General features: G+C 43.9%; 1 protein-coding gene and 1 pseudogene across 1 annotated transcript in view; one reads left to right on the forward strand and one right to left on the reverse strand.

The window, feature by feature from the left end:
• DPYSL5 (dihydropyrimidinase like 5) overlaps positions 1 to 20,050 on the reverse strand; it is an 87,181-nt gene that overhangs the window by 28,559 nt on the left and 38,572 nt on the right. The gene's annotated exons all lie outside the window — the stretch shown is intronic.
• LOC122442752 lies at positions 10,735 to 10,834 on the forward strand (annotated as a pseudogene).

Here is a 20,050-nt window from a genome sequence, read left to right on the forward strand (position 1 = left end):
TATAGTAAAAGTACAGAACATAATACAACACATACCCATGAACCCATTACTCAGATTTAACAGATGCTAACTTTTTACTGTATTTACCTTACATATTTTTTAATTAAAAAAATGAAAGAAAATATTTTCAATATAATAGGAGCTCTTCATCTTAAAATTTCCATCCCTCAACCCTGAGGTTGATATAAACTTCTCCCATCCATGTTTTACGCTTTCACTGTATTTGCTTTGCAAATTAAAAAAAGGTACACAAATGGTTTTATAACTTCCGTGTTCTTTTGCAACTTGCTTTTTTAATTTGACATCTTTAAGATTCATTTAAGTACAGATATTTCATTTACTTTAATTAATTCACTGTATGAAAACTCCTCTGGGCATGTATTCATTACTGAGTTCAGGGACATTGCTATGCACGGTCCTGGCGCATCCTCACCCACACCAGGGTAGTCCCCGCATTCAGGGTATACGCTGCCAGGAAGTGGAACTGCTGCTTCCCAACACATGAGCATCTCCAATCATGCCAGACTTGACCATGGAACAGCTAACTCAGCAGGGCCTCCTGGAACCTGGTGGCTAACCAGAATGGCCCACTTATCAACCCAAGCCCTTATTTTTTTTTTTTTTTGACATAAACTACTTTCCAGCCAAGCATTCCCCACTGTGCATGTGGCATTCATTTCTATTGTGAATGTAGACATGACATCTCTCACTACTGAGTTAATATGGACTTTAGGACCATTTGTTTAACCAGCAGACACAGCATCATTACATCCATTTGGCAGGATATGAAACAGAATTTTACTACTTCAGAGGGTTGCCATTATTTTATTTTTGATATTGATGACATACTGCTGGGTAAATCTGGATTGATTTGATGCCCAGTCATGTCACTTCCACTTGCCCCTAAGGAAAACCAGTCAACGTAATAGTGATCCATTTTATGACACAGTTTCCAGGCATACACTTGGCAGGAACTCATACTGAACTCAACCTAAACCTGTGGTTATAAATGTCATCTTTATGCTTCAGAAGTTACAGCCCACTGTGGGCAGACCACTGTGGGCATTCGGGGGTCTTTGTACTGACCATGGACCTGCTCAGCAAGTTGAAAAGAAATTTCATATGTAATTTATTTGCTGATATCACAGAGTTGGATAGAATAGTGCCTTGACTTTTCCTGATTTTGTCAGGACAAATCTGGAGGGTCACTCTCTAGCAGCTCCTACATTGATGCAGGTGTAATCACTTATTGCTGAGTTCCCATCTCCTACATTGCTGCAGGTATGATCACATATTGCTGAGTTCCCAGTAACAATGTTTTTCTTTTTTTTTTCTCTACCCCTCCACTCTGCACCCCAAAGGAAAAAGTCTCATTCTCTAACTCCAAGGCCAAGAACCAATAGGTCAAGACACATACTTGGTACCCTGGTGTTGAGAAGGCACTTGGGCCTGAGCTTATCTGTGGGGTTTTTCATTAGGGATGAGGGAAGGACTTCCTGGATCATATTTTCATACTAATGCTCAGAAAAGGGGGGTATTTGGGGGAGGTTATTGGAATCAGAAGAGCTAGATCTGCTACTATCTAGATGGACAGATTAAGGGCAACTCAAATTTCACAGAGGGAACAATCCTGCACTGAGAATCAAATAACAATTTTTTTTTTTTTTTGGCTGCATGGTCTTACTTGCTCCAAGACATGTGGGATCTTAGCTTCCTGACCAGGGATCAAACCTGTATCCCCTGCATTGCTAGGGGGATTCTCAACCACTGGACCACCAGGGAAGTCCCTCAAATAACAAGTGTTTGTATGTGCTCCGTAAACTAAGACCAATGCAAACATTTTAACATTTCTTAACATGACTGAGAAAGTCATCACTTGTTCGAATGGATCTGCTTCTCTTGGAATTGCTGAACCGTTTCCTTTTCTTTTCACATTGAAATTATCTTCCGTCTTTTACTCATATTTGCTTTAAGTACAGAGAAAAGAAATAACCAGCTCAGTAGTTTCTCCCTTGTGCTGAATTACTTCCTTCATCTTCAGATATCTGTTGGCTGCTTACGGGCCCTCTGGAAAGCCAGCTCTTAAGCAGCAGTGCTCCTTGGGATTCAAGAGACGCTCAAAAGAAGGACCTGAGCATTTTGTCAAATGAGATGATGTATGATGGTACTTAGGACCATGCCTGGCACTCAGTAAACACATTTTTCATCCTGAAACATACACCCACCAGCCAAAGCCAACTCCATGGATATATAGCTTGTGCAGGCTCTGTCCTGGTTTAATCCCTGCTGTCATGTTGAAATTCTTAATAATTTTTAAATGAGGAGTCCCACATTTTTATCAGCTACACTGACCTGATCTAGGGAGATCATGCTTTTAACAAGTTTATGTTGGCTTTACTGTCAATTCATCCAGCTCACGTTGAGGGCTCAGGACCATGACTCTTTCTGCCATAATTCCCTGCCAGGCCACTGGAATGCTGACCACTGCTCCACCCTCTTTTTTTTTTTAATTTATTTTTACCTTTTTTGGTTGTACCCTATTCCCAACCAGAGATCGAACCCATGTGCTTTACAGTGGAAGCGCAGAGCCTTAACCACTGGACCACTAAGGACGTCCCCTTCTGTTTTCTTTTAGAGTCTCCCCAACACTTTTTATTAAATGCTCCTTTTCTCTGAAAAACAAACAAGACAACACAAACCCTCCCCTGAAACACCTTTTCTCCCAGATACCAAGGAATGCATGATTGCTCCTTGGGGCCACCCACTGTTCCTCGGCTGCACACAGCTCCCAGGCCTTTTAATTGACCTGTTGAGTTCACTCTGCAGCTGAATGGTTTTCTCTAAATTGCACATTTATAATGAATTGCACTTCTAAACTTCCTTTCACTTTTTACTCCTACCTTCTGGGTTGCAGCCTCTATTGCCTCGTCCAGGGCACGGTCCCACTTCCCGACCATACCCATTACCCGGCATTACCATATCTAAATGCATATCTATCTAAATGCATTATCCTGGCATTACCATATCTAAAACTCACCCTTCATTCTCTGAATTTTCAGCAGAGGAAACAGGCAACATTCAACCTGCAATATACTTTGGGAAAAGAACATTTTCCCACACTTAATCTGCCTGCCATTTAAAAAGCACATTAATGCTGTATTAAGAGGCAAAATGGTAGAGTGACAAGAACCAGACAGATATCTTAGCTCCATCACTTATGGTTATAAAATCTTGGGCAAGTTATTTAATCTCTTTGAGCTTCATTTTCCTCATTGGTAAAATGGAGTAATAATACACCGCATGTGGGGTTACTATGAGAATTAAATGAGATAATGTGTGTAAAGCACCAAGGACGGTACCTGCACATAGTAGGAGCCCAGTAAATACAAGTGATTTACACTACTATTATAACTATTATAGTTAATGATCACTAAGCATAATTTCTGGGTAACACAAATGTGTACACCATGTTAAGTGTATCAGATGCTCCAGAAGTGAGAAATATGACTACCTTAAGATGCTTATGTGAGAAATAACAAGTACAGTTAACAAACCAAATAAGACAAAAAGGTTCATTTCTAATAGAAATGACTTCAAAATAATGAGAGTACAAAACAGCACAAGATAACTTTCCTCAATGGTGACAGCATCATCAAGTTCAACAAAAGACAAGGGGAGGGGAAGCACACAGTAGGATGGGCAGGCTGAAGGCTGGAAGCGGGCAGGAGGTGACCCTCTGGGGCAGGAAATGATGTGGGCAGAGCCGGGGACACTGCTGGAAGACAGAAAAAACACCTGGCTGGTTTGGTTGAGGCAGGACTGATTATGACCAAAGTGGGTGGACCTTGGTGACCTTGGACTCCATCGGTCAGCAAAGTGTGTTGTGGAGGTGGTGGTGATGAGGGGCTTCGGGACTGTGGGGGTTTAGGAGCACATTTACAGAAAGGACTCTGGTCACCCCCATCCTTGGACATGTCTGTAGTCACGGCAGGCTTCTGGGAAGAGACAGAACACGAAATCAGACTCCATAACATGACTCCGACTATGCAGTGCAAACTCAACTGCAGGGCTTAGATGATGAACCTCAACTTGGGGATTGGGATGAAGGTCATATGTGAAACCCATTTCTAGGAAGAAGCGGCAGCTAGGTTTAATGACAGAAGAGGATGTGATGTAAATAACAGGGGAGGTTTTATGACTGTATGGCTGAAAAAACAGTATCAGGAGAGGAGCCTCCAAATTTAGGACAGAAGAGAGTTTTTATTTTTTTATTTTTTTTACCTAGTGAACAAAATTTTTCATTTTATTTCCTTTAAATTAATTGAAATTTAAAAGCCATCCTCATTCAGCTATGGGAAAACTTTCAAGTGTGTTTGGAACAATTTGGGTATATGGATCTACTTTTTCTATTGTAAATTTTATGAAATCAAAATACAGATCAAGTATTTCGCTGAAAATTTAGTGATCGGATTAAGAAATGCTGTAAGCAAAGTATGTGTTGGACTGCCAGGACTTCAAATGGGAAAGAAAGAAAGAAAGTGAAGTCGCTCAGTTGTATCCGACTCTTTGCCACCCCACGAACTGTAGCCTACCAGGCTCCTCTGTCCACGGGATTCTCCAGGCAAGAGTACTGGAGTGGAGTGGGTTGCCATTTCCTTCTCCAAGAAGAGAGTTTTTAGACATCTTAAGGTAGAGCTGACTGAGACACTGGAGCAGAAGTGAAAATCGCTAATTATAACCAATATCCACTGAGCACATGCTCTATGCTTGTTTTTCACAACAGTCCTGTGAAATCCATGTATTATCCCCATTATTCAGATGAGGAAACAGGGTTGCGCTTCTATTAGACTGGGAAGGACGTCTCTCCCCATCTGTTCTAGAGGGAGGTCGATAGACGAGGAGGTGATCCAAGGTGACATGGAGGGGAGCTGAGGGTGCCCAGGCCCTTGGTCCCAGACTTCTTAGTAAAATGGAGGGAAAGTTCTGGGAAAATTAGAAGTATTGGTCTGAGCCAAGATGGAGGAAAAGAAAAGCATATGGGAAATGCACTACAGAATCAACAAGAGAGGGCTGAACTGAACATGCCATGTTCGGGGGCCAGTTCTGTGAAGTCAGGAGCAGGGACAGAGAAAGCAGGCTGGGATTGCCAAGGGAGTGGGCACCCAGGGGCCAGGGACGGCCGACAAAGGGGTCCAGGTGAGGTCCAGCATGGCCAAAACCAGGGAGGGTCCCAGAGCAGAGTCAGGTTGGGGCTGAGAGTGACATTTGAATTTTTGCATTTGTTCAAGATACGTTTCTATTGGCTGATAGTGTGTGGAGGCAGGAGGCTCTGGTGGAAGTGACCTGAACTCTGGAGCCTGGCGGACCTGGGTCTGAGGAGTCCTGTGGTTTTGAGCAAGTGGGCTCTGGGTTGGGACGATGAGGGTGCCATTCCCAGGAGGAGGGGTCCCCAGTAGAGGAGTTGGGTTGTGGTGGATGTGCTGAGTTTCGGGCAGGTGCGCAGAGGTGCCTAAGATGTAGCTGCAGACGTGGGAGTCATCAGTAACAGATCACCTGGGGAGAGAAGGTGGGGAAGAGGAGAACGCAATCTGGGATAGGATCCCGAGAGGTGACCACGGAGGAGAGGAGTTAGACAAAGACAAGACCACGGGGAGGAGAGCCAAGAGGAAGGAGGAAGGGCAGTTATGGGGTTAGGAAGCCAAGAAAACCCTGTCACCAAAGCAAGCATCTTTCTGGCTCACTGGCTTCAAGCAGAGGTGAGCTGCCCTATAAGTTAAGACGCCCTCGCAGGAAACTCAGGCTCTCAGGGGTGAGCAGAGCAGGGTAACCTGTAGGTCTCAAGGACAGTGGGCATATCCGCTCGGGAAGCCCGATTTAAGCCGGCCTGGCTCCTGCTCCACAGGTAGGCCCTGGGCTCACAAAACAACCAGCTGCAAGCAAGAACAGGCCTGCTGAGAGAAAGTTCCAAGATTCAGTGTGAAATCCCACATCCCCTCCCCCTTCAGCCCCATCAATAGAGAGCAGACCCGTCGCTGAGCTGCGGGGAACAGTTGGGTCAGGCACCGGTCAGGAGGCTGTGCATCGCTCCCCCTTCCCTTCTGTTGCAAATTCCTGAAGACAAAGAGGTGCCGGCCCTCTCCAGGGCTGGTGGCAGAAGCTCCTGCCGAATCTGGAAAGGCTAACTTCAGAGGACCCGGCAGAGAAAGATGCTTCCTCGGCTCTGGGATTCTCATTCCTGGAGGGGCCCCAGGCAGCAAGAGAGGAATCCCCAGCAGAGAAACTCTCCTGGAGGGATGCAGACCAAGATAGCAACCTGGCCCCCAAGAAGTGCACTAGGAGAGTCACCTGCACAGCGAAGGCTGCCCTCACCTAATCTTCACAAACACTGGGTTGTTCAGATGTTTCCACCATCTCAGTTTTTGAGAGATGAAACAAGACTGGGATCTAGGTATTTTTAGTCCAAATCTCATACTCTTGGGTAACATGGAGAATAGATCTGATACCAACCAATAGTAACTAAGGGCAAAGCCTCATAGCCTGCGGCAATCCCACCGCAGATTCAGGGTCTCCCAGAGGCTATACTTAAAATAGACCAGAGATAGGGAATTATATACATCAGCCATAACATTTTCTCACTTTGTAATCAGGAATACATGAATACCAAATGGTGGGAGAAATGTAAAAACATGTATGGTTTTCATCACGAAACGACACACATTTTCATAGGTAAGACAGGCCCTTTAAATCCTGAAATGAATTATATTAATTCCCCAGGCTCAACAGATTCACAGGTCCCAGGCACAGAGAAGCAGCCTGCTAGCACAAGGTGACTCCCCTCCCACAGAAGCCATTGGACCCCTGTGGCAGGTAGCACCCAGGCTGAACTCACTTTCAGGAGTGAAATGAACATTTACTGACAGCCTGCTTTGTGCAATGTTCTTAATATTTATTATCTTATTTGGTCCTCAAAATGACTCTATAATTGAAAGCAAGGACTCAGATATCTGTATACCCATGTTCGTAGCAGTATTTTTCATAATAGCCAAAACGCGGAAGCAACCAAGTGTCAATCGACAGATGAATGGATAAACAAAATGTGGTATGTACATAAAGTGGAAGTGGATGTTATCCAGCCTTAAAAAAGAAGGAAATCATGACTCATGCTACAACATGGTTCAATCTTGAGGACATTATGCTCCGTGAAATAAGCCATTCACAAATGGACAAAAACTGTACGATCCCACTTTTATGAAGTTGGAGTAATCAACTTCATAGAGATAGAAAGTAAAATGGTGTTTTCCAGGGACTGGGAGGAGTGGGGAGAATGGAAATTAGTATTTACTGAGTACAGAGTTTCAGTTGGAAACGATGGAAAAGTTCTGGAGATGGATTATTGTGGTGACAACATTGTGGATGTACTTAATGTCACTGAATTATACACTTAAAATTGTTAAAATGAGAAATCTTATATGTATCTTGTGTGTGTGCTTAGTCGAGACCAACTCTTTGTGGCTTCATGAACTGTGACCTGCCAGGCTCCTCTGTCCATGGAGTTCTCCAGGCAGGAATATTGAAGTGGCTTGCCATTTCCTCCTCCAGAGGATCTTCCTGACCCAGGGATCAAACCTGAGTCTTCTGCATCTCCTGCACTGCAAGCGGATTCTTCATCACTAGTGCCACCAGGGAAGCCCCATATATATATATCTTATCACAATAAAAATTTTTTAAAAATATATTATTCTGTAGGGTAGAGCTTACTCTTCTCATTATATAGGTAAGAAAAACGGGCTCAGAGGAAATCACGCAGCCAGATGGAATGAGTGTCCATCTGTCTCTGGAGTCCCACGTCTCCTTCACACGATCCCCACATGACTGCGGGGCTCCCAGGCTCCAAGATTCCTCTGTCAAAGGATGGAGGAAAGCCCAAGTGAAATTGGATCTAACTGCAGTTTAGAAACAGGGGTAGGTGGGGCTTGGGCTTGAATTACAAGGCCGAAAGCTGAGAATTGTGCCAACTTCTAAAATTATGAAATGAGGAGCTCCAGGCATCTCTCTAATCCAGAATGATTATCTTCACTGCCGAGCACCCGATTTAAATTCATTGTGTTTAATACAAAGCCACAGAACAGAGCAGGCTGTCTCCCGACATGCAGTTACCATGGAGACCGGAGACGATTCTCAGAGGGAGTTATGTGGCAGAGAGAAAGTGGCTGCCAGCTTCTGAGAAGGCAAGGGGCCTCGGAAAACCATTCTAAAATAGAGCCCAGAGACGCCTTTTGTCATCCTCTTCCTTAGCAAAGCCCCTTCCGAACCCAAAGAGGGGAAGTTTACAGGCAAGCAGGGCATGACCATCTTTATTAAAAGCCCAGGTTGCCCACAGATGCCGGAGAGGAGGGGTTTATCATCAGTCCAGAAATAAACCACATGTAACCCCATTTGCTCTTCTTCCCTCATTTACTCCAATGTTGGCGAGTCTTCATTTTGGTCCCAAATTTCAGTGATAACAGTGTCAAACTGCTGAGGGAGGCTGCCCAGTGCCCACCCTGGTCACTGATGTTGGGGAGTGTGGGCTGGGGTCAAGGCTGGGGAGGTACCAAGGCCCATGGCTGTACTTGGCATGGTATTTCACTCCCTGAGACTCAGCTTCCCTACCTGGAAAGGAAGGAAAAGAAAGCCTGCCTGTGGGAGACTTTAAAGATCATGAAAAGGGTGTAAGGAATGCGGAACTGCTGAACTGACAGCTCAGACTAGCCCTACTGGAGGGGACGGCCTGGAAGCTTAGCTGCAGGTCCCACGGACAGCCAGGCACTGCCAGGGGCCAGCTGGGGGTCTGGGAGCCCCAAACCCACCAGAGGCTCCACAGGCTCCATTCTGAACATTGTATTTTCCACACAGCAGGAAAAATAGACTCTTTGATGGGCTGCTAAGTCTGGGACTTAGAGATTCAGAGCTTGACTGCTTGCCCAAATATGTGCTCTAGTTATCTTAAGCCTGGTAGGAGACTTCCCTGGTGGTCCAGTGGTTAAGACTCCATGCTTCCAACGCAGGGGGTGTGGGTTCAATCCTTGGTTGGGGAACAAAGATCCCACGGGCTGCACAGTGCAGCCAAAAAATAATAAAAAATAAAATAAAATGCAGCTTCTTAAGACTGGCAAAGTGAGAGTCAGGGCAGCACACCAGGAAAGAGCTACAGCCTAGGTCTGGTGATAACAAGGGTACCAAACAGCTTGGAAACCTGACAGAGAGAAAGGTTGAGAGTGGCAACAGCTAAATGGATAGAGCTTCAGCCCGTGGAAGTTTTAGCCTAGTCTAGTCTGTGTCTCTTCTCTGCTGACTCTAAATGTAAGACAAAGAGGGAGCAAGAAGGAGCAGAGCAAACTCTTCCCTATGACATCATCACAATTTATTGTACAAAAAGATCTGGATCTTATGAAGATAATATATCAAGATCAATATGTAGCCAAGTACCACAGAAGACAACATCCTTATGAACCTCATCTGAACCCCCAGCACCCAATTAAGTTTCTTTCAGCACACACACACACACACACACACACACACACACACACACCACAGATTTTTTTCTCTCCAAACAACTAGAAAAATTTAGAGAAAATTCTTTACTTTTAGAAAGGGACCATGCTAAGGGCTGAAAATGTTTATCAAGTGCGTGGTTAATGCACTCAGTTTTACAGTTCTCTTAAGTTTTTAGTTTACAGCTGGCACCAAAAAAGTTTGCTTCCAAGGAGATAGTTGCTTCAAAACAACTTTGAAAAAGGACAGGGACTTCCCTGGTGGTCCAGTGGCTAAGACTCCGCATTCTCAATGCAGAAGACCTAAGGGTTTGGTTGCTGCTCGGGGAAATAGATCCTACATGCCCCAACTAACAGTTCGACTGCTGCAACTAAAAGATTCCACATGTCACAGGAAGTTTGAGGATCCTGTGCACTGTAATGAAGACTGGACACAGCCAAATAAATAAATAAAATGTTTAAATATTAGTAATAATAATAATTATAAAGGGCAATAAAGTAATAAAGCAATAATAATAATAAAGGGCAAGTTGGAAAATGTACTACTGGCTTTCAAGACTTGTAAAACTATAATATGTCATATTGGTATAAAGATGGATTAATAGATCAGAAGAATAGAAAAAAGAGTGCTAAAATAGACCCACACTTATATGGTCAACTGATTTTTGACATGGGATGATCTTTTCAACAAATGATGCTGGAAAAATTGGATAGCCATATGTGAAAAACTGAATATCATATTTAAAAACTAGCTTAAAATGAATCACAGACCTAAATGTAAAAGCTAGTATTATAAAACTTCCAAAAGAAAACATAGAAGGAAATCTTAATGACCTTGGATTTTGCAAAAAATTTCTCAGTTACAACACAAAAATCAAACCATGAAAGAAAAAAATCTATAAACTGACTTCAAAACGAAAACATTTGCTCTTCCAATGGCAGTGTTAAGAAAATCAAGAGGAAAGCCTGAGAGAAGATATTTGCAAAAAATATACCCAACAAACGACTTGTAGCTAGAATGTTTAAACAACTCTGACAACCCAATAAAAAGAAGACAAACATGAGGTGGGAGGTGGAGTGGTGGTGGTTCAAGAGGGAGGGGTCATATGTACACCTGCGGCTGATTCATGTTAATGTATGGCAGAAACGGTCTGTAAAACAGCTATCCTCCAATTAAAAACAAACAAAAAAAGAAGCCACACAGTGCTCACTTCAGCAACAGTAAACTTGGAACAATACAGAGATTAGCATGGTCCCCACACAAGGATGACACACGGACTTGTGAAGCATGCAATATTTTTTAGTTATAAGGTAAATAAGTACTAGGGTTGTAATGTTGTGCAAATATTTGTGCTCAGTCGCTCAGTGGTGTCCAACTCTTTGTGACCCCATGAACTGTAGCCCTCCATGCTTCTCTGTCCATGGGATTTCCCAGGCAACCCACTGGAGTGGGTTGCCATTTCCTCCTCCAGGGTATCTTCCTGACCTAGGGAGCCAACTCACATCTCTTGAGTCTCCTTCATCGGCAGGTGGATTCTTTACCACTGCATCACCTGGGAAGCCCAGGGATGTAATGTCCAACATGATAAATATAACTAACCCTGCTGAATATTATAAGTGAAAGCTGTTAAGAGAGTAAATCCTGAGAATTCTCATCACAAGGAAGAAAATTTTTCTTTTATTTTGTATTTATTAACATATGGGATGATGGATATTTACAAAACTTATTGGGGGTAATCATTTCATGCCATATATAAATCAAATCATTATTCTATACATCTTAAACTCATACAGTGCTTATATCAACTATATTTCAATAAAACTAGAAAGAAAAAATATTTGGGCTTCCCTGGTAGCTCAGACAGTAAAGAATCCACCTGCAATGTGGGAGACCTGGGTTCAATCCCTGAATTGGGAAGATCCCCTGGAGGAGGAAATGGCAACTCAAGTATTCTTTTCTGGAGAATCCCTCATGGACACAAGAGCCTGGTGGGCTAGTGTCCATAGGGTCACAAAGAGTAGGACATGACTGAGCAACTAAACTCAGAAAGAAAAAAAATATTTACCTATTCTTTACATTTCATAAAAAAAAGACCCAATGACTCAAAACAGGGAAAATACGCAAATGCTTCGCCAAAGACAGACAGAGGGTAAACAAGCACATGTAAAGACAAGCAACACTAGGGAAATGCAATTTAAAACTACAGTGAACTACCACTGACACATCTGTTAGAAAGGCTAAAACGAGAAAGACTGACCATAACTCAGTGATGACAAAATGCGGAAGGAACAGAAAATGTTACAGCTAGTTTGGAAACCAGTTTGGCAATTCTTAAAAAGCTAAATGTACACTGACCATATATTCTAGGCATCCCACTTCTAGGTAATTACACAAGGAATAGTAAGCATAACGTGAAAGTGAAGTCGCTCAGTCGTGTCCGACTCTGCGACCCCATGGACTGTAGCCTACCAGGCTTCTCCATCCACGGGATTTTCCTGGCAAGGGTACTGGAATGGGTTGCTATTTCCTTCTCCAGGGGATCTTCCTGACCCAGGAATCGAACCCGAGTTTCCGGCATTGCAGGCAGACACTTTACCCTCTGAGCCACCAGGGAAGCCCCAGTGTCGACACAAACATACGGATACAGATATTCACAGTAGCTTTATCTGTAATAGCCAAAAACTTAATGCTAAGTCAAAGAAACCAGACCAAAAAAGAAATACATACTGTAGTATTCCATTTATATATAAATATTAAAAACGCAAATTAATCTATAGAGACAAAAAACAGATCAGTAGTTACTTGGAGCAGGAAAGGATTATAAAAGACACGAAGAAACTTTTGGGGGGTGATGGATATGTTTATTATATTAATAGTGATGGCTTTACAGTATATACATATGTCAAAACATATCAAAGTATACATTTAAAAAATGTGTGGGGACTTCCCTGGTGGTCCAGTGGTTAAGACTCTGAGGTTCCAATGCAAGGGGAATGGGTTCTATCCCTGGTTGGGGAAATAAGATCCATCATGCTTCGAGGCATGGCCAAAAACACATATGTGACTTACTGTATGTCAACTATACCTTAATCAAGTTGTTGGAGAAAAAAATGTTAAACACTTTTAAAATATAAAAAAAAATTTTTTTTAATTTTTAAAAAGAATTTTTCTATCGGATATTTTTTTAAGTGGGAAAGGAATCAAGGCATATTCTCCATTAGTTCTCTTTTTAAAATTTTTATTTATTTATTTATGGCTGTGCTGGGTATTTGTTGCTGGGTGTTTGTTGCTGGGTGGGCTTTTCTCTAGTTGCAGTGAGCAGGGACTTTCTATAGTTGCAGTGCGAGGGCTTCTCATTGTGGTGGCTTCTCTTGTTGCAGAGCAGGGGCTCTTGGGCACACGGGTTTCAGTAGTTGCGGCACGTGGGCTTAGCAGTTATGGCTTCCAGGATCTGGAGCACAGGCTCAATCGTTGTAGCCAGTAAGCTTAGTTGCCCTGTGGCAGGTGGGTTCTTCTTGGATAGGGAATCGAATCTGTGTCTCCCTGCCTTTTTTTTTTTAAAGTGGCTTCCTGGGTTACCCAATCATGATCTTCTTCATTCTATACATACTCTTCCCAAGAACAAAGTTCACCAACATATATAAAGTTTAATTTTATTTTTAAATATTGAGACCACTGTAGAGAGATGAAATCTAAAGCAGAAAGTTATTTATAGATTAGACGATGAATTCATTAATCTGCAATGGCACTTCCAACTCTAAAAGTGTGTACGAGTGAGTTCATATGTGTGTACGTGACAGTGAGTATGTGAGTGTGATACTGTGAGAGAGTATGTGAGAGTGTCTAAGTGTGTGAGTGTGTGTATAGTGTAAGAGATAAACATTGGTAAGTGAGAAAGTTCTTAATAATAGTTGGCCTACAGATTTATCCTCATATAGTCACTAATTAGGGATCTTATAGCTCCTAACTTTTAATTAACAAGAAATAAAAAAGGATCTGAAGGAGAGGAAAAGGTATTGGCGGCAGGGATAGGCTTACAGAAAAATGAGGCAGAAACAACCAAGGAGAAAAATGTGGTGTCTACACATATTTCCACCTGCCAATGGACCATTCTAAGACATGCACCTGACCTTCAACATAGACATATGGCAACTTCAGATTGGAGGCAACCTCAGTGAGGGTTGGGAGAAGAGATATTTCCCACTGAGATTTTTGAACCATTCTATAAGACCATATTCAAATATTTCTTAAAATATTACAAAATATGCAAGCTTTAAGAAAAGAAAAAAGGAAGAAGAAAAAGACAGCATTCATGTACTATAGCATCACCAAAGTATACATACATGATGTATTTTTCTTGATCTTTTTTTAAACCCCAGAGGATGAGAGTATAAAAGCAGAATCTGTATGAGGTATGAAAGGTTTCCAAGATGTGTGGGTTTAATAACAAAGGATACATTTATCTCTATTCTTGAGCCAAAGATTTTAAAAAGCAACAATCTCTCTGTATAGATCAATTCTTTGCAAATACTCTTATTCTAGGAATTGAGGAGCTGCTTGGTCACCATAGGAGATTTCTTCCCAAACTAGATGTAAAAATGTGTAAGAAACGATAGATCTCCTCTCCCATATTTGTTCTAAGAAGGGTCACCTGGCCTACATGTTGGCCTGCCAGTTAATGTAGATGTTAGAATGAAAGTCATCAGCTAATTTTCCTAACAGGAGATACCTGATTGGAAGCAGGACATCTTTAAATAGCGTCTGCTACCTGCTGAGTTTATGAGTGGCTGTCTCTGTTTCTAAGAGAAAGAAACGAGAGAGAAAATGATCTAAAAGTCATTACCAGTACTATATAGGCTGCATTTGAAATCCACAACACAGAGTCAACCCTGACTATAGAGATGGGAACCAGTTTTTCTTAAGTTCCTAGTTGATGTCTAACAGCTCCTGAGGAGACTGTACAAATGGATTTTCCAGGGGTTGGTCCTCAATCGGCAGAATCTATCTAACAAACAGTCATATAGTGCTTAGTAAGCACCAAGTACTATCTTTTAAATATATTTTTTATTCTGTTCATTTTTTATTTTTGGCCAGGCAGCTTGTGGGATCTCAGTTCCCCGACCAGGGACTGAATCCAGGCCACGGCAGTGAAAGCGCTGAGTCCTAAACACTGGACCACCAGGGAACTATGAAGTACTATTTTAAATTTTTTACCAGTAGTAACACCCATAAAATATTATCATAATCTCCACTTTCCAGGAAACAGAGACACAGATTAACTTGTCCAAATCACACAGCCAGTAAATGTGGAGCTGAAATTCAAACTCAGACTCCGGTGTGTCTATCTGAGTCTGTGCTCACAACTGCCACTCTATGCTGACATTCATCTATTTCTTGAGCATCTACTCCATGTTTAAAGCTAAATTTGTCTGTGGTGAGTCACAAGTTAGATATAAATTGTGGTCTCTGCCCCTCAAAGTTTTCAAATCAGTTAAGAGACAAACATTACATGGGAAGCAATTAGAAAGCCCCAGGATAACCCATTATTTCAGCTGGGGAGAAAAAAGTGGATTCCTGGAGCTGAATTAGCTGGAGGAAAGACGTGACATGAGCTTGGTAGGTGGTGAAGGTTTATCTGTGGATCGGCGGGAAAGGGTAGCAGCAGGGAGCATGGGATGTCCATAGGGGAGAGGGCTAAGAAAACCCCTTTCCCGGTGAATGGGCACATGCTGGGAGTGAGGACTGAATGGAGAGGAAGGTCAGATGGGGAAGCCGTCCAGGGTGAAGATCCAGGATTCCAGACTAGATAGCAGGGAACCACTGCAAGCTCTCAAGCAGGACATGACACTGTTGGCTAAACCGGGGACACAGGCAGCATGGGCACTACATGGACAGTAGAACAGTCTCACTGCAAAGCCCAAGTGGTTGGAGCAACTAACCCAAGAGACCAGAGAGAGCCAAGGCCAGGCCTAGGGTGGAAGCAGGTAGTCACAGCCTGGGGACCGACATTTATCGTGCATGTCCTCTGAGCCAGAGACTGGGTGAGGTGTTTTTCATGCATCATATTGTTTAATCCTCAAAATGACTGTTTGCAGATGGTAAAAACAGTCAGCTCTAAGGCATTGGCATCAATGTTACTCCTCTAGGGACAGTGGCATGTTAATAAAGCCACCATCTCAGAGAGGCAGAAATCTCACTCCACGGTCTGCCTGATGCGTCGGTTCTGTGATGCCTTTATCTGGTCCAGGCAAGTTTGGAGCCATACACTGTCAAGTTAACTATTTGCATGCAGCCCACAGAGAGGTCCTAGGCTGTCTGAAAGGGGTGACTGACTAGATCTGGGGTTTCAGGAGTCCCTGATTGATAGGGTAAAAAGGGCCTCAGACTAAGAAACTTACATCCTGGTCCAACTACGTCTTGGACTTGGGGCAACTCCTTCATTCTCTCTCCCTATAATACCAGGGTGGGAGACTTCTAAGATTTCTAAGGTAGATTTCTAAGGTCTCTCCAGCTTTTTAGAGGAATAAAGTGAACTTGGAACATCAATTAATAAGCAATACCGTATGAGTCTGGATCTCAATAAACAGGAACTATTACTGCAAAGCTAAAAGACTGGAAAGACATTTTAGCTAGAATTAAACAGAAAAGGACAGAATACTGGAGTCAAGAAGAAAGGAAGTGAGCAGCATGTAAAGGTTTAATTCCAAAGGAGCAAGCTTCAATGGCATAATAGTAAAAACAGTCTGCCCAATAGATAACTGGGCTGCTTGGTAAGAATGCTGGCAGGCTGGACGTCAAAGGGAATTTATTTATGTTCTAGCATGTCATATCTCAGGACTCTGACAGGTTTAGTCCTCTGCAGTGGGAGGAGGGGAGAGGGTCAGGACCCCACACTGGGGGCAGGACGTGAGAGGCCGTTCTAGCCTGTGCCACTGAACATCAGCTAGGCTGAGTCCATGCTGGCCCAGCACTTGTCCAGTTAGGACTTGGCTCCCCTTGTGGTTTGACTACAAGAATAGATACCCTGCTGCTGCAGATTTTTAGTTTGTGGGAGGCAGTCTCTGTGACCAGATGGCTCTGGCACAGACAAGAGGGAGATTCTGGGTCCTCAAAGAAAAGGGACAGGCCCAGCTGGACTTCCAGTGATAATACTTGACCATGGCCAGCTCCCAGCTCACTGATGCTGCCTCCTGGGGTACAGACAGGAGGGCAGAACACAGCACAGGGATGCTTAGCAAGTACAGGGGTTCTAGGCCCCAGGCTAGGGTTTGGGAGCCTAATCATGGGACCCTATAATGTAACTAGAAGGAGAGAAACAAATAAATAATACTGGGAAGGGTGAGGCGAGGCAGGCTCAGGCTTTCCATGGTGATTCAGGTATCAGCCTGACACATAAGGTGAGGGTTAGATGGGCAACAGGGCTAACAACCAGGACAACATGCCATTCAAAACAGTCGAGAAAGTTCCTTAATAATCCACACATGAGTGTTAGAATCATCAAGGATGCTTCAAAAAACATACTGATGGGGGAAGAGGCAGACCTAAAGACATTGATTTCATTAGTCTGGGGTGAAGGGTGGGGGACAGCAGAGGGGAGGGGCCTGGACATATATTTAAAAAAAAAATTCCCCAAGTAGTTTTACTGTCATTTGCTTTCAAAGGTTGAAAACCATTGGCCTGGACAGGAGTTCTTAATGTATCTTTGGAGGAGTGAGAGGCAGAAAAGGCATCCAGGAAGCTTTTTCCAATTGTCCATGGCTGCCCCCTTTATCACTGTCTTAGTGAAGGGGCTGTGCCTGTAATTGAAAAAGCCTGATTCTGATATTCCCACCAGACCATGGAGAGCCATTGGTGGGGTGGAGCCCAATGGCCTGCATTAACATTCTTCTTATGTAATATTAAATTCACACAAAAGAGTAAATATAATGTATAAGTAGGCTAAGCAGAATAATAATAAAAGACCCCCATGACCCAAGTGAAATCCTACACCTTTGTTAACACAATTGGTGTCACTGGCTCTCCTCCCTCCCCTCCTGTCCTGGGCTCCCCAAGGAGATAACCTCCTTCTTCAGAGGGGGCATTTTTAACAAGCAGGGGGTCCTGGGCCTCTGAGAGGGCGGGGCCTGCAGGTGGGGAGGGTGTGGAGGAGGCGGACAGGAGGATCAAGAGGATCAAGTGACCGGGCTGTGAGCAAGGGGGGGCAGAGGCTGGGGAGCCAGGCAGAGCCTGCCACAGCCTCTAACAGAAGCAGAGGCGGGCAAAGCATTTGTTAAAGAAGTGCTAGAGAAATCCCTTCAGACCTAGTACAATGGAGTCCCAGATGCTCGCAGAAAAGCCAGCCTTTCAACTGTTTTGTTTTCCCAGCCCTGGCTGCTGCCGCCAAATTGACAAGCATGCAATAGCTCAGGGGGTGCAGAGTTCAAGGCCCTGCAGATCTGTCGGATAAGAACAAAAAGGTGCAACTTGATCTCTCTTTCTCTATAGGCTAATCACACAGGAGAGCTTTTCCTTGGGGCTATTATTCTATTATAAACCCAGCTGCTTACAGCGAATCAACTGCTACCTTTCTCAGAAGGTACGAAGTAGGTCAGTGACGATCTACCAGGGTGCACAGGCTCGGCTTGAGTGCCACAGGCTATATGAATAATTAAACCTACACATCCAGAGATCAGCATTGCCTCTGAGAGCACTTCTTGCCCTAGGAAACTGCCAGGAATTAGAGGTAAGAGGAAGCCAAAAAATCCAGCTGCAGGTGTACCAAAAGGGAGGAGCAATCCAAGAGTGGAGGGGAGTGAGGACCAGGGCAGGAAGCCAGGTCTTAAGAGGCTGGGATGTCTGAGGAAGGACTCTGGGCAGGGTCTCCTGAAGGGGTCTGGGGAGGACTGGGTCAGGGGCTGTGTTATGAAACAGACACTTAATATGAGCTGGGGCACAAGGAGAAACATGCAAAAAGTCTGATCTTGCTTAGGGGGTGGTTATAACAAAGGCCCAGTTTAGGTGACACAAGCAGTCAGACTGGCTTGGGGTCTACGGGCCTTACATTTCCTATAACTAACACCTGGCATGGATTGGGGGTGCCTGAACCTGCAGGAACTGGGAGAAGTGGGACCTTTAAATCACACAGGGGCTTTTATATGTTTTTCCAGAGGCAGCTGCTTCCATGGATGAGAAGCTTGGAAAAGATCAAAAGTTACCCACTGCCTTGTGCAAAGATGCACGTGCAAAGGTCTTCACCGGCCATAAAGAGCTGCAGGCTCTCAGAGGAAAACTCATCACTCCTGGCTAATGAGGCCCTGGCAGATGACAATGAGGCAAAGAAGACAAAGAAGGCCAGCCTGCCCTCCCAGAGGCTGGTAGGCAGTGCAGTGACAGCATGGCATCTGACTCTGGAGTAAAGATTTCTCAAGGAGGGGGAGGGGGGACAGTAACCAGCAAGCCACAATTTTGGAGCAAGGCTGCACCCTGCACACAATTTTTGGTACACACTGCGGAATAGACCCTGGCATGCACTGATGTGGTGATCAGAGTTATACTGATGATAAGTACTGGGGCCACTCTTAGAATCCTGCTGGGAGTATCAATTGTTACAACCAGATTGGAAAGTGACTTGGCAGCATCTCCTAAAGCTAAACATGTGTGTCTTCTATGACCCGGCACTCTCAACCCCCAGGAACATGCCTAGCAGAAATGTACATACGTTTGCTAAATGACATGTACGCAACATTCACAGCCACAGCATTTGTAATAGCCCCAAACTAATGACCTTGTTGATGGTGGGATGGTTGGGTACTACATGGGCTTTTGTACAGTAGAATACTAGTAAGCAATGAAAGTGAAGTAAGTATGATATGCAACAACATGGGTTAATTTCACAAAAATAATACTGAGCAAAGGAAGCTAACACAAGGGGACAGACTGCCTGAGTTCATTTACATAAAGCACAGTCAAAAGCAACCTATGGTGAATACACAGAAGACCACTGACATCTGCCCTTTAAACAGGTGAATTGTATGGCGTGTATATCTCAATTAAGCTGTTATTTACAAAACAAAAAGACTATGGTATTAGAAGTCAGGATAGTGGTTCTCCTTGGTGAGGAGTAGTGACTGGGGAGGAGACACAAGGGGGAATTCTGGGTGCTGGCAATGTTTGGTTTCTTGATTTGGGTGCTGTTCACAAGGGTGTGTTCAGTTGTGACAATTCTTTGTACTTAGAATCTGTGCACTTCTCTATATGTCTGCTATACTTCAATAAAAATATCTGGAGGGCTTTCTGGTGGTCCAGTGGTTAAGAACCTGCCTGCCAATGCAGGGGATATGAGTTCGATCCCTGGTCCGGGAGGATTCCACATGCTGCAGGGCAACTAAGCCGATGCACCACAACTGCTGAGCCCACGTGCCATAACTCCTGAAAGCTGTGCACCTAGACCCCGTGCTCCCCAACAAGAGAAGCCACCACAACGAGAAGCCTGGGCACCACAACCAGAGAGTAGCCCCCACTTGCCAAAACAGAGAAA

Source organism: Cervus canadensis, chromosome 5, assembly GCF_019320065.1.
Source record: "Cervus canadensis isolate Bull #8, Minnesota chromosome 5, ASM1932006v1, whole genome shotgun sequence".
Taxonomy (NCBI): Eukaryota; Metazoa; Chordata; class Mammalia; order Artiodactyla; family Cervidae; genus Cervus; species Cervus canadensis.